The sequence below is a fragment of the Zootermopsis nevadensis genome, unplaced genomic scaffold, assembly GCF_977971745.1.
Source record: "Zootermopsis nevadensis isolate Lab colony 2312 unplaced genomic scaffold, Znev_1.0 Znev_ptg000032l, whole genome shotgun sequence".
Classification (NCBI taxonomy): Eukaryota; Metazoa; Arthropoda; class Insecta; order Blattodea; family Termopsidae; genus Zootermopsis; species Zootermopsis nevadensis.
Window position 1 is genome coordinate 3307542 of NW_028259164.1, and position 13675 is coordinate 3321216.

The 13675-nt window shown below is 43.9% G+C and overlaps 1 long non-coding RNA gene across 1 annotated transcript in view; it reads right to left on the reverse strand.

The window, feature by feature from the left end:
* Window positions 1–13675, reverse strand: part of LOC110836722 (uncharacterized) — a 133531-nt gene that overhangs the window by 66555 nt on the left and 53301 nt on the right. Inside the window, exon 2 of the long non-coding RNA XR_015538096.1 lies at window positions 4085–4201. This is a non-coding gene — a long non-coding RNA (uncharacterized LOC110836722). The remainder of the gene's footprint in view (window positions 1–4084; window positions 4202–13675) is intronic.

Here is a 13675-nt window from a genome sequence, read left to right on the forward strand (position 1 = left end):
GGCCTCGTATTCACGTAGTTTTTCGTGACAAAAATAATTTAGAATTCGTGTATTAATATCAAATGACAGGCAACCGATGTCAGAACACGCATTTCATCTGCTTCTCCCACACTATTCTTTGAACGTTCAGCTGGCAGACAGGACGGAAGGAAATGTTTTGAGCGACAGAACGCTTATTGCGAGATTAATTCTGCGTATCAGCGAGACCGGCGTCTTCAGCTCTCTGGCTCCCTCCCGGTCTGTCTGTCTGTCTGTAATCCAGCCAGCCCGTGCAATAAAAATAAACGCTACCGGTGATTGACAGGAGATGCATTTAATAATTGTGGTGCGCCACACCTGCCATCTGGTGCAGAATGACCACACCGACTGCCTATGACGAATCGCGAGTAACCCAAAGTGATTCTTTAAAACTCTCATTCCGTCCCCCATTCGTTAATAAATTAATTTATTAGTTAGATTAAAATATTAATAAATACCAGTTCTTCTTTTTATCAGTCCCTCCAGGCAAATTAAAGATTATTATCTGTCTTAGGCCTGTAAGATGGACCTGTCTATATAAGAGGCAGATTTTCTTTGATTAGTGATTATTTGCTGTTAAATTGCGAGACTTATGGGATAATATTTAAGATTACCGCTATATTTCGGTATCAAAATTGGCAACACTGTAATGAAGTTACGTGTAAGATGGCACTAAGGTCAAGTTGTGTTCGTTGAAATCATTTTTCCTCTGTTGTTATTGTTCTAAAGCGTGTTTTTGTTCTCAAAACAATAAATCTTGTAGATGCACTGGTATTCGGTTGCAGGTATTTCATTAAGTTCTAACGGTCTAAGACCTGTAGCTTTCAGGGCCTGCAGACTCTCTGCCGCACACCAGCGTTTCGGAGGAACATACTGCTTCCATCTTCAGGCCTAAAAACCCAGAAGATCCCATCTCCCAGCCCTCAAATGCACGGTTCTTCCTCAGTCGGTTCAAATCGGTCACTTGGTTTACTCTGATATTAGGCAGGCCACACAGCACGGGGGGTTCTCACGAGCGAGTGACAGACAGGGAGAGTATATTGGATTGAATAATTGAATGGAACTGCAAACTGTGGGGGTGGAGCGCGTCCCTCGCTCCACACATCAGCACTCCAATTATCGACTGGTGCCGACAGCAGAAAGATGCTGCCCGATGCCAGCTGTCAGCAAGGGGGTCCCCCTGGAGTGGACAGAACCCTGCCCAACGCCACTGTCTGGAGGGTTTCGTTCCTGCGCCTGCCGAGCTCTGGAGAACGACGTTTCGGCTGTGGTTTCCCCGAACCTCCGACCATCCGACCGCTACCCTGAAGACCCTCGGAAACGCTGATAGCCTCCTACAAGAGTACACAGCTTCATAACCCAGAAATCCACACTCCTGCCTTCAAAATTGCTGTATATTTTACAACTAAACTCGGGAGTAAATTTGGCCACAATTAAACGTATTTCTAGCATCAGATGTGAGCAGTTAGCTTTAAGCTACACAAGTTTTAACGACACTCCGCACACTTTTAATGAAACCATCGGCGGACATACGGCGCTGTGCACGTCATGAGGACTCTTAATGAGACAATTAAAAGAACATTTTCAACGACTCTGAAGGGAATAGATCCCCGGCCGTTCAGTTCACAAGACTCGGTTTAAACACCATACAAGAATCGAAGTCGACTTATTCACCACCTTGAGAACCTCAAATTTCATTAATTTAATCATGATTTTAAATTATTTAAATATGTTGACACTTGCTAATAACCATCGCAGTAAAGTCGAATTTAAACCCCCATCAAGTATGACAAAGAAACCATCGAAACGGGGGGGGGGGGGTGCTGTCCAGCACTGCCGAACCTCATTCAAAAACCTCTTGACGTTCGCAGTCAATTTCGCGTAGTTCTTCCAAGTAAACGCTAGAGTACGAAGATGGCTTCTTCCCGGGATGTTGCAGCAGGTACTCTGAAGACAATGCAGACTTCCTGTAAAATCAGAGGCTGCTTCGTCACAGGCACACAATTAACGTAGGCTTCACTGGGCGAAGCCGGAGGACCACTCCCTCATAACCTTCGAGACCGAACACTTGTCGTTCCCATGGCCGGGTTCTGTCATGTATTGGTAATGAAGACAAAACACTGGCGAATTTAAAAGAGGGTAACCAGCACATCTTAATCCTATACCCGCTACATGAGCTTTGCGGGCTGCACCCCCCCCCCCTCCCAAAAAAAAAATGTTTCTACGACAGGTGTGAGGAGATTCCAAACAAAAGCTTGTAAAACACAGCAGAACTTCAACTTTTGATTTTTAATTTCAATTGGACGCTACAAACACCGATAACACTTCTTTCGTCACTACTACAATTTATCTTGGATCTTAATTTGGCAGTTAATCTCGACTAGATACGATCTTAAACCAGATCAGTCCATTCCACACCCTCAGACCCTATTTGTCTGATAAACATTTTAATATTATCCTTCCATCCACGCCTCGGTGTCCCACAGAGGCTTAACCCCTGATGGTTCCAGATCAAAATTCTATGCACACCTTTCTGTTTCTCCCGAGAGCCTTATCATACTTAATTTTGAAAGATTACCAACAAACGTTGCTCATCAGCAGAGGTGCAATTTGTCTTCCTGTTTTCCGACTTTTCCGACTTTCCTCGGTCCACCCCCTCAGACGTTCACGTGTCATTCAACTCTATGAAACTTCAGCAGTTGATGCGTTAACACTAATAGGTTACGAGGAGTTAAACCCGAACGCACTCTACGAGCGGCAACTTTATTGCTAGTCTGAGTTTGGGGAGTGGGCGTAGGGATCAGATCAGATGCTGGCAGTGGACTATATTAAGGGGGCCGTCGTTTGACATCAGCTCCGTATAATCCACGAATCACATTCAGCGTTTAAGTTTTCAAGAATCCGTACCACATAAGAAGCATTTGGAAGTATTAATATCTAGACTCAGCTGAGGACGAAACAAGAAAATAAAAGAAATGCGATGCTGACAATTATCAGAGGTTCAACCTCTGTGAAATATTTCACATTTCAAACAAAGCCACGCACAACATACCGCACTCCACGGAGCACAGCTAATACATTGCATAATAAAGGCAAATAGAGAAGACGAGCTTTCGCTCTGAGCGGCTTGGCTATCGTATTGTTTGCCTTACTCTGCCCGATTCCAACAGATTTGTTATTTTTTTTTTACGACGTACTAACATGGACGACCTCAAAACTTTGACGGTTCTTAGAACTCTCTCGCCACCCCGTGTTTGAAGTAAGTGTTTGCTCAAACCGGTCGCCACATTTTACACCACGAAGGCCATGAGATCAAGTCTTCATGTTCGCCGCCTCACGTCTCCTAGTTACATGGAAAACAATGGACTGTCTACCTGCCATAAGAATGAAGAAATGTCTTTGTGGTTACACGGAGAATGACAATAAAAGGCGCTAGATTTGGCAAACACTAGTTAATTCAAGGTAATGGGTTTACCGACTCTTCCTGAAGACGTACGCAACAAGCTGTAATGTAATGTTGTAAGATTAACTCTCGTGCACCCTACTTAAGCAGGTAGAGGTTAATTCGAGATAACTGCTGTTTACGTATATAATAATTTTATAGCCAGGCCACGCATCGCCCACTGCGATGTACACACGTCATATATAATCGCCTTCTTCCAACATATGACAGTTAATCAACTCCGACTAACTGACGTCACAAAAGCTCGACATTAAAAAATATAATGAATTCTCCTCGGGCTGCCAGGCGTGTCAGGTGGTTTGATGAAGAGAACACCGACGTTTCGAGAACGTTGTTTGTCGTCGTTGAAATAAACTGAAATGATGCAGATAAAATTTCTGATGGAGCTTTCGAGTCAGAAGATGTCGCTGGAACTTTAAAATTAATACGCGCGTGTTCAAAGCGACTTAGTTTCACGTTATAACACTTAGACACAAATCGCAAGACCTGGATGACGTAAACTAGCTGTTCAGATAAACAAGCAATAAACAACGCAGTGATCCAAAGGCAATACAAAAACATGTAGACGTAATTAAATGGTAAATAAAATAAAACAACACTTACCTAGCAGTGATAAAGGAGCTCCAATCACGAATGGAATCTTCGTGGTTTTCGTCTCTGCGTTAGAAAATGGCCGCCTCCTTCGAAATCCTTGCCTTCATGATTATCTTCCCACCTCATCTGTGCAGATAACACAGCATCGTTAAAATCTTTGGTGCTTAGTAAGAAGGATTTGCGTTAGTACAAATTACTTCAAGAGACGTCACATTTATGGAGGGGCGTGTTGACTTCAATCTTCAATCTGAAGCTTACATTCTACTATCATGCCGCAAATGTTTATTATAATTTTCAATAGACGCGTTTAGATATTCTACAATCATGCCATCGGACAATCCTTTAAAGCGAAGTGGTAATTATATGTACCACCTGCTTTAACTGTCAGTACCTCTCCATTTTATATTCATGTGTTTCGTACGATTTTTGCTTGTAAACAGCGATTATTTCCTTAAACAGCGTTAACCAGTTGATCTGTGTAATGGTAAAGTGTAGTGTTTTCTTCGCGGTACGGACTGAGTTCTTACGTAATATTTATACGAGCTTTGGATTCAAAGGATTAACCAGTTGATCTTTGTAATGGTGAAGTGTGGTGTTTTCTTCGCGGTACGGACTGATTTCTTAAATAATATTTAGACGAGCTTCGGATTCTGGGGGTTAAAGTACAGGAAAGTGTGAGAATTCCCAGCAGTTGCAGGAAACCTACAGCCACTATTTTTCTGCAACGACGGATAAGCTTGTCGCCTGTTGTCGTAATCTTAGCGTTTGTTTCGCAGCTCGGCTGCTTTCTATAGCGTCTTCTCAAGACAAGGATTTCATAACTGTCACTTAGAACTAGTTTACAGCGCCTCTAATCCTCACACGAGCCCCTGCAATTGTGACTTACTCAGAAATGTTTCCGTGGCCGATCCAGCGTTTGGAGCACAGCGTGCGAAGTGACGACGCAGATGGAAATACCAAACGATCATGAACGTGCATAACTTGTTTTAATTAGACTCCTAGCAAGGCCAGATTAAATGCAGTCAGTGATAAAATTAAGTCTCGTTATCACAACCTGATAAACGTGGTTCGTATTTTCCTGACAGAAACGTTCGTTCAGTATCGTATTTGTTTCTTGCTTACGTTCGACGCTCCACTTTGTGGCCAATGAAACATTGACCGAGTGTGTATGTCGGTGCGGACTTATAATCATCATAAACAGACCCAGTCTGCTCACTGTTCTGATTCAAATGTTTGGTCTCTGAATAACACAGCGCGGCACTTAGCACGTGCTTTACTGCAGGTCTACAGAGTTGAATTATGGGAGAATTGGCGGACAATAAATTGGAGCATTCGCGTGGGGGGACCGAGCAAAACCACGAAAAAACCCATCAAGCTGAGATTTGAAATCGGGACCCACCGAATACGAAGCGGGAGTGCTAACCACTCAACCGCTGTGTTGTAACGACGCGAAGTCTGGTAGAAGTTTACCAACGTTTCGGAGGTCTTTGTTGCCTCCATCATCAGGGCAGTGGGAACCTCAAATCCGACTGCGTTAATGCGTGTCTTTGCCCCCCCCCTCCTCAATCAGCTGTGCTACGACACGAGAGCCACGGAGATCCAGAAACCGCACTATCAAGAGAAACCAGCCCCGTTGCACGCCGATCCTACAGGAACCTTAGAAGTATGTGTCAGCTGCAGCAAAAACCAGAGTAAGAAGAAGGAGAAGAATAGTCAGTGTTTGTGTTTTCTACGCGGTACAAGCTCGCAACCTGCATTCTTGTTTTCCTTTCCCGGCTTGTGGAAAGAGATCTCACAGCTGAACAAGCAAGGAGCCCACGGCACGGACTGACTGGCATTCTGATGAATGGATGGATGGATGGATGGATGGATCGATCGATCCTCATACGTACGAATCTTATTCGTTTCTTGTTCACACTTTAATCAACATACTGAAACGATTCTGTTACATCAGTAAGTCTAAACAAACGAACAAACAAACAATAAAAGCTCCATTCTGTGACCAATGCGAAAAGAATACTACCATCATGTAATGATTTCGACATGAAAAACAAACCCAAAATTCTCAATGTTATGATTCAAATGTAAATCACTGATTCAAACAGCTACCCCCTGCCTTGAATTAAATTAATATCGATAAAAGACTCTCGGGTAACAAGCCACGTCAGGTGAATGGTGAATGAACCATTTCTTCCGCCAACCCAGTTCCCCTCGGCGAGCGCGCTACATAGGACCAGTTTAGTTTGGCAGCTGCCCTGAAGATGGAAGCAGAGATGGCTCTCGAAACGTTGGCGGAAGAAATGGTTCATTCACCATTCAGCCACCTGACGTGGCTTGTAACAAGTGAGTCTTCCATCAATTTCTTTCGCCGCGAACGATTCACTTTATATACATAAATTAGTATCGTTTAGACCCACAAATTACGACACTGTGTAACCTAAGCAACTGAAAAGCGTTGTTAAAACCATGAAGATGTTAATGAGTCAGACTGAGGGCGGAGGACCCCTCACACGTGCCAGCTATCTCGCTCCGCGACCTCTTATCTGCGCGAATATGCAGCAGTTAAGGTCACATGCCCTGGTTTCAACGCATCGTACGTGCATAATCTGTTGTTGCAGAGAGTCACAAGTTACCCTGGAGACATTTCAGGTTCTGGCGGCGACAAGCATGACCTGACCGTCTTTCGGGACTTTGCACCGTTGAGTCTGGCGGAAGCTGACGGACCTCTCCGATGCGATTACCGTCTTCCATCACCAGGGTACCCTGATGAAACTTTTTCATGTGACACAGACCGAGATTGTAGTAAATTTGTCCTTGTATTAAAAATCATAATTAACTTCGTTTTCGTGGGTCCACGTAATTTGTTTCTAGTCAGAGATCCACTGTTGATTTATCTTAGTGATTTGTACTGTGCGTGGCGGGCCATAAGCTTCTAATGCACCTTAATGTCTTTATATTTGTTCTGTGCTAATAGAGACGAAGTCATATTGGGGCGGCCATGTTGGTGAGAACATTAGTACTTAAGAAGGGGCTGGATCGATTGTGGCTTAAATTAAGGCACCTCGAAGCGACGTCCTTTATCAATTTGCCACACAAAACCACATCACCAGACGCGAAGCAAAAACAAATCTCCAATCGAGTTTTAAAGACGTGTTGTGTTCTAAGATTCCGAAGAGTCACGACGAGAATCATTCGCTGTAGGCAATAGACAAAGATATCCCGGTCACCGTCGTTTCAGAAGTGTTCTCAGCCTCCATCATCAGGTCGGAGGAAAACAACGGAAAGGAATCAGCGTTCGGTGCGAGAGAGGAAGACTTGGAGAGAGTGTGGCGTGGGCCCCGAGGGGCTTGGAGCTCTGTAGTGAGACGTGTGAGGTGGTGGGTGAGTCCGTGACAATGACGCGGAGGGGTGGGTTTATTGGGGTGCGGTGTGCGGCAGATTACGGACTCTTGCCGGTTATCGCGCGGGATTTAGAACTGCAATATTGGGGTGAGCGCTCGGTGTTTGGATTACAGTGGGCCGTAAACGTGACCAGCTGTTAGCACTGAGCTCGCTAATTAACACAGTGTCTGCGAGGCTTTGCTCTCGAAGGAGGCGCTTTCAGACGGGGTGGAAATTATCGATAAGTTTACGTCAGAATGTCCCTAGTACCACAGCCGAGAATCGATCTGTCATACTTTTCAGTTTGCACGGCCTTTCTGTGTTCACAACTTCAAAATCAAAATAGTAATAGATGAACCTGGACTAATTTTTCCACTAAGACACTTACGTTGAAGACGTTTCAGAACCATAAAAACAGCTCAATCAAAAATTAAGTCGTAGCGCGAAAACTATTTTTTTGAAAAAAAATGTTCACACCCATTTTGGGGTTTTTGCGCTGTGCACTTCCGTAGAAGGCAAACGACGTTTCAAAGGTTCTTACTGCTTCCATCATCGGGATGGCGACATCACGGCACAATATCACCAGAGCAGCCGTGGATAAACTTGAAATATTACGATTATCCGCGGGTTATTTAAAGGCGACATATCAACTATAAGATATCGGGGAGTCCCAAGCCGAGACTTTGGCCTCGTACTTCTTTCTGTTCGAGGGGCGAGGGCGGGGGGGGGGGGGGGGGGGGGGCTAACTGTTCTGATGGGGGAGTCCGGCTCAGTTTTATCAAACCGACGTTGCGGGGAGGTTAAAAATTGACGGATCTGGGTCACATAACTTTCAAAACTTCGATCCACCTGTTTCTCTACAGACAATAAAATTCAGTAGTCGCTCAGCGAAGTTTCTCCAAATACCAGCGCATAAATAAGCCATACTTTTAATTCCTACCTTCCACTGCTTATCACCATCACAAATTATCGACTTTTAAAAGCAATGACAAACGTCGCAGGATGAAATGCTTAGCCTAGCTGTACGTAATGGCCACTATGACATGAAGAAGACCGTGAATGGTAAAGATCTGTAAGGAGGAGGTTCTGACCTATTTCAAGGTAGCGTACTATGAAGGTGATGACATGACGTTTTACGTTTTCTACGCTCCACAAGGGCAAAACTTGGAACATAAGTTTAGTTACGTTCATGTCAACAGATGGCACAGCAATCAGGCAAACAGAACTTCTGCACTGACGACACTTAGCCCACTGTTGCATAAACTCCTGCAATTCTTGTCTGTGAAGTTGAGCGAAAGACTTAATCGGGGTCTCGGGACGCAGATCGCATATGGATTAGAAGAGAATTTTGAAATTACATTTCCGAATTGTTATTCAAACATTAAGTCTAATAAAAATCGGATCTCGTCTTGGAGTTATTTAACTGAATCAGAGAGAATTAGTGCTTGGTGGTGGTGGTGGTGGGGGGGGGGGGGGGAAAGCTCTTAATTATCGGCGCAATGCAAACGAGTCTCGTCCCGTTAACGAATTCGCAGAGCGCTGACAGGTGTCTGGCTCGTAACTCTGTCCACCGGCCACCAGATGTCCCGCTCTGCCCTCGTACAAGAAACGCCATTCAAGGCCCTTGCTTAATTCGTAATTACTGAAAATTTACTCCTCACCCGAGAATAATAAACAGTCTGTTAGTAACGAGCGTTGGAAATTTCCAAACGCGCCCCGCGCTGTTTCGCGATCATCGTAGATCCTGATGCTCGCCGTGGACACACGTCAACTGGACACTCAACAGCAGATGCCTGAAGACAAAATCAATAAACACTGGAAAAACACGTAAATTATATGCGATTTCAGGTTCTCATGGCGACGAGCATGAAGTTAACCGTCTTCTGGGTTGTAGCGCCGTGTAGTCTGACAGAAGTTTACTTACGTTTCATAAATACTTGCTGCTTCCATGCCCATCGCCCTGATGATGGAAGCAACAAGTACTGTTGAAACGTCGACAAATTTTTCACCAGATTACAAGCCGTACAACAGCCACCCTCAAATTATAACAATTCACACGAAGTAAGTGCACCTAAGCACCGACATTACGTCCTCCGTGAGGCGACGGCCCGCACCAGACATAGAGAACTTCAACGCGTCCACTGAGCAGCGTCTGAGGCTGTGAGGAAACGGAGGAGAGGGGGATAACATTATCATGTAATAAGGTCTGCGTTATACAAAGAAGTTAGTCTACAGCCAATTATTTCGGCACTCACTGACCCCGACAGCCGCCCAGGTCATCACTTACTCGCCTGACCCGTCAGTCAGCGTACGCATTTAAGGACCTGTGTAATTCCATCGCCCGACACGCGTAATTCCCAGGTCCCCCACGCCTACTCCAATCTGCTAATTATTTTACAACTTATTTTAACGCAACCCCTGCCCTGCAATACAAATTCAGAGAACATTTCTATGGGGGTATTAACCCCTCAATCCCTTAGACAATCCTACTGGAAACATAAAGGGGACGAAGTAACTCACTGTTTTGCAAATACAGACCTGGATAATTGGATAAACGAGCAGGGATTTATCAGGAGGGAGAAAGAATCTAACATGAAGAGAGGAGAATCACAGACTGTTCTGCGAGCACTGCGTCTTTCGAAATAACAGGCCATCAAAACGACAGGACGGCAAGAAACCTCAATGCCCCTTCGTAAACTGTCTCAGAAGGCAGACTCCGTGGTACTCAGTTTGAAGCAGCTGATAATAAGGCCTGAGCCACGCTCTGTACACACTTCGTTTAGCGCTCATTTGCAATGCCTGGGTGTTGCCTCGACACTGAGCGAAGTCTAGTCTGGACCAGGCAGAGAGGCAACAGCCTTTTGGGCCTTGATAATCAGCGGATTTAGCCCTCTGAAGCCGGAGATCGTCTAAGTATTATTTACGAATTCAGTCCGTACCGAAAAGAAAACAGAACCCGTCACCATTAAAAATATATAATTTTGCTGTTTAGGGAAATGATCGCTGATCATTTTCAGAATCGAATGAAATCAACAAAAACTTTATTTTTTGTAAAACGCAGAATTAGTGATTGCCAAATAAAGTGGTACATATAGTTACCATTATGCTTAAAATTTAAAAAAAAAACTGGTTATTTTCATGGCAAAGTGTCAAATCCGTATTTCAAGCTCAGCTTGCTTCTAATTTAACAACAAAATTATGTCCTCCATACTTTATCAGTGAGCAGCCAATGAACGTTGCACCAGTATAACTGATTTATTTAACCTTAAACATTAGTTTCAATACACGTAAAGTTCATTAACGTATTTGAAAACGTTATTCTCAATTTAACTAGTTCGTTCAAAACAGGTATGCCCCTGTATATTTTTAAAAGCTTGTGTTTCTGTTATAAATGCGACAAAGGACATTTGTGTTTCACTAACACGGCCCACGTCCTCCGTTCACTTAGACCTGACGACAAAATTACTACTTGATTGTGTTCATATCAGTTTATCTACTCGTTATGACTCGCATGTGAATCCATTATTACTGTTTACTGTGTCTACAGCTTGCGTTAGACCGTCCACTAAAAAACTGCTGTGGACGAGGCAGTTCCAACGCGCAGAACGCTGGACTTGCGTTAGGAAGCTATCCGGTTCGAATCCCGGACGCATAACTTATGTTTCTTGCGATGATGTACCAAATCCATGACAAAACGTGTATGGTCTATGTAAACATAAGAATTATACGTCCAACTAAACATTCTGTATTTATAGCTTTCGTATTAATTCTCACTGTAAACAGCGATTATTTCTTTGAACAGCGTTAACCAGTTGATCTTTGTAATGGTGAAGCGTTGTGTTTTCTTCGCGGTACGGACTGAATTCTTACGTAATATTTATACGAGCTTCGGCTTCAAAGGGTTAACCAGATGATCTTTGTAATGGTGAAGCGTTGTGTCTTCTTCGCGGTACGGACTGAATTCTTGCGTAATATTTATACGAGCTTCGGCTTCAAAGGGTTAACCAGATGATCTTTGTAATGGTGAAGTGTTGTGTTTTCTTCGCGGTACGGATTGAATTCTTCAATGTTATTTTGGCGAGAGCTGGGTTATTGAGTTAAACATTTTAATTTGGCGGTATAATTATTTTTAAACTCTAAATGACGAGGTTTATTATCAGTGAGTCATGCAGTTCCTTCCGGGAGCGGGAAAGTGACAGTTGCGTTCTGGTTCACGAGTCAACGCATTGAAGATGCGATTGAAGGAAGAAAATCAGCAAAATGCAAGTGCAAAGAGGGGAGGAGAGGGAAGAAGTAGATTTGCAGTTATAAGAATAAATATTGTACAGGAAGAGAATGTCACAGCTGTGGACAGCAAGAATCCGGTGAGGTATGCAAAGGCGCTCGTCTTTAGCCGGCTTTACTTTGCTGTTAATATCGGCATCACGTTGCTGCTGGCAACTACGCACTTTCAGAACACCTACTGGCGATGTCGCCGAGTGTCCGAATTGCTGTTGAGTGACAGCAGACAGAATCTAAAAACAAGCTCTCTGCATTTCGTTGGGCTGTTGAAGACTTAACTTCAACAGCTGATAAAAATAAAGGGTAGACTTCCACCTGTTCAAAGTGCAAGCAGATCACCAGCGAATCACAGGTCATCGGCAAGGCAGGCATCAGGCCAACAGCCTACACCTTCAAGCCTCCTGACCGTGCGAGGCGGAAGAATGGTCAACACAGCTGAACATATCGTCCTGATGATGGAGGCGGTCAATATCTACACGGCAATACGGTGCAGAGCTCCAGACAACAGCCATCTTGCCTCCAGTGGCCGTGAGAACCTGAAATTTTGCCTCATCCTGAACACAACGCGACTACAGGCCTTTTTCAGCAGACGCGTAGGCCTGCAATGCATGAATGGGATAGGTCCCAGGGCAAACGGACTACGCGTTCCTTGATAAAGAAGGGCGAATCATCACTCGAGTGATATTCTCTGCCAGTTCTGAACCCATCGGGGCTCTAGCGTATCTGATGTGCTACAGGAGGTAAGTCCTTGAGGCCGCACGAGGCCTTGCAGGGGATGAGACGGCACAAATCTGTCAATTAAAGCAGCTCATAACAGCACAGCCATTCGCAGTTGCAAAACTCACACGTCACATTTTTCTGACGCAAGCGCCGACTAGTTCAGAGTTTTTCAACAACTCCCTCTTTCCGAAGTTCACGGTCTTCGTTAAAACCCAAATGTTCATCACCGTGCTCACAGAAGCTGGTCGCAGGCCGCAACTTTCAACCAGCACAAGAGTAATCACACCTTCGTAATCTATTTTACAAAGGCCCATTTTAATATCATCTTTCCATTTGCGCCTGCGTATCCCAAAAGAGGATTATCGCATGAATTTTTTGTCCGAAGCGTATTCGTGACGTCTCGATAGGAACGCGTGTAAGTAAACATCTACGTTTTGGAGGAACAGACTGATTTATCTTCAGACCTTAAGGCAGTAATATTCATACATGAAGCCGTGAGAACCTCAAATCTCAGCTGGTTCGTGAAGTTGTCGCGAAAGACAGGCATCTGCACATCACGACGCCACAAACCAAACATGTTAACGTGATGATACGAAGTGAATTTGAAAAGAAGGTAATGAAATTCGATGCGAATCACAAGGAATCAAACAAACAGGTGAGCCACAAGTGGTGTCTGTTTGCGCAGATGTTTGAGTTATCTCGCTCAATTGCTCTTGGCCTTAATTTGCAACGAGGCGTCTGTTTGCTCGACTCAGTTTCACAGCCATGGAGCCAACTTCCGGCGCTGCTGCTGGTTACTACTATTACTACTACTACTAATAATAATAATAAATATAATATAAGCAGGAATACAGTATCAGTTTAGTGACGAGTACTTTTTCCACAGTTCTGCCACAAAAACTTTCTCTGTGGCAGACATTATTTTGCTGGTAGGTTTGTGTAAACGTTAACAATATTACAATGAAAATACATAAATTCATATAAATATAATAAAATATATCAGTATCAAGGTACAAACTCGGCGCAAAACAGATTCATTTGAATAATTAGCTGGAGAATGGGTAAATACGACGTTACGTAGATCAGAGCAAATTGCCCAAGATTTTGTGTGAAAAAACCTGAGAACAATTTACAAAGTCTTCACTTTGTATTACGGAAAGAGAAAATTTCGCGGAACATAACATTTTTAACGCGTGACTGTTCGTCATAATTAGCCAA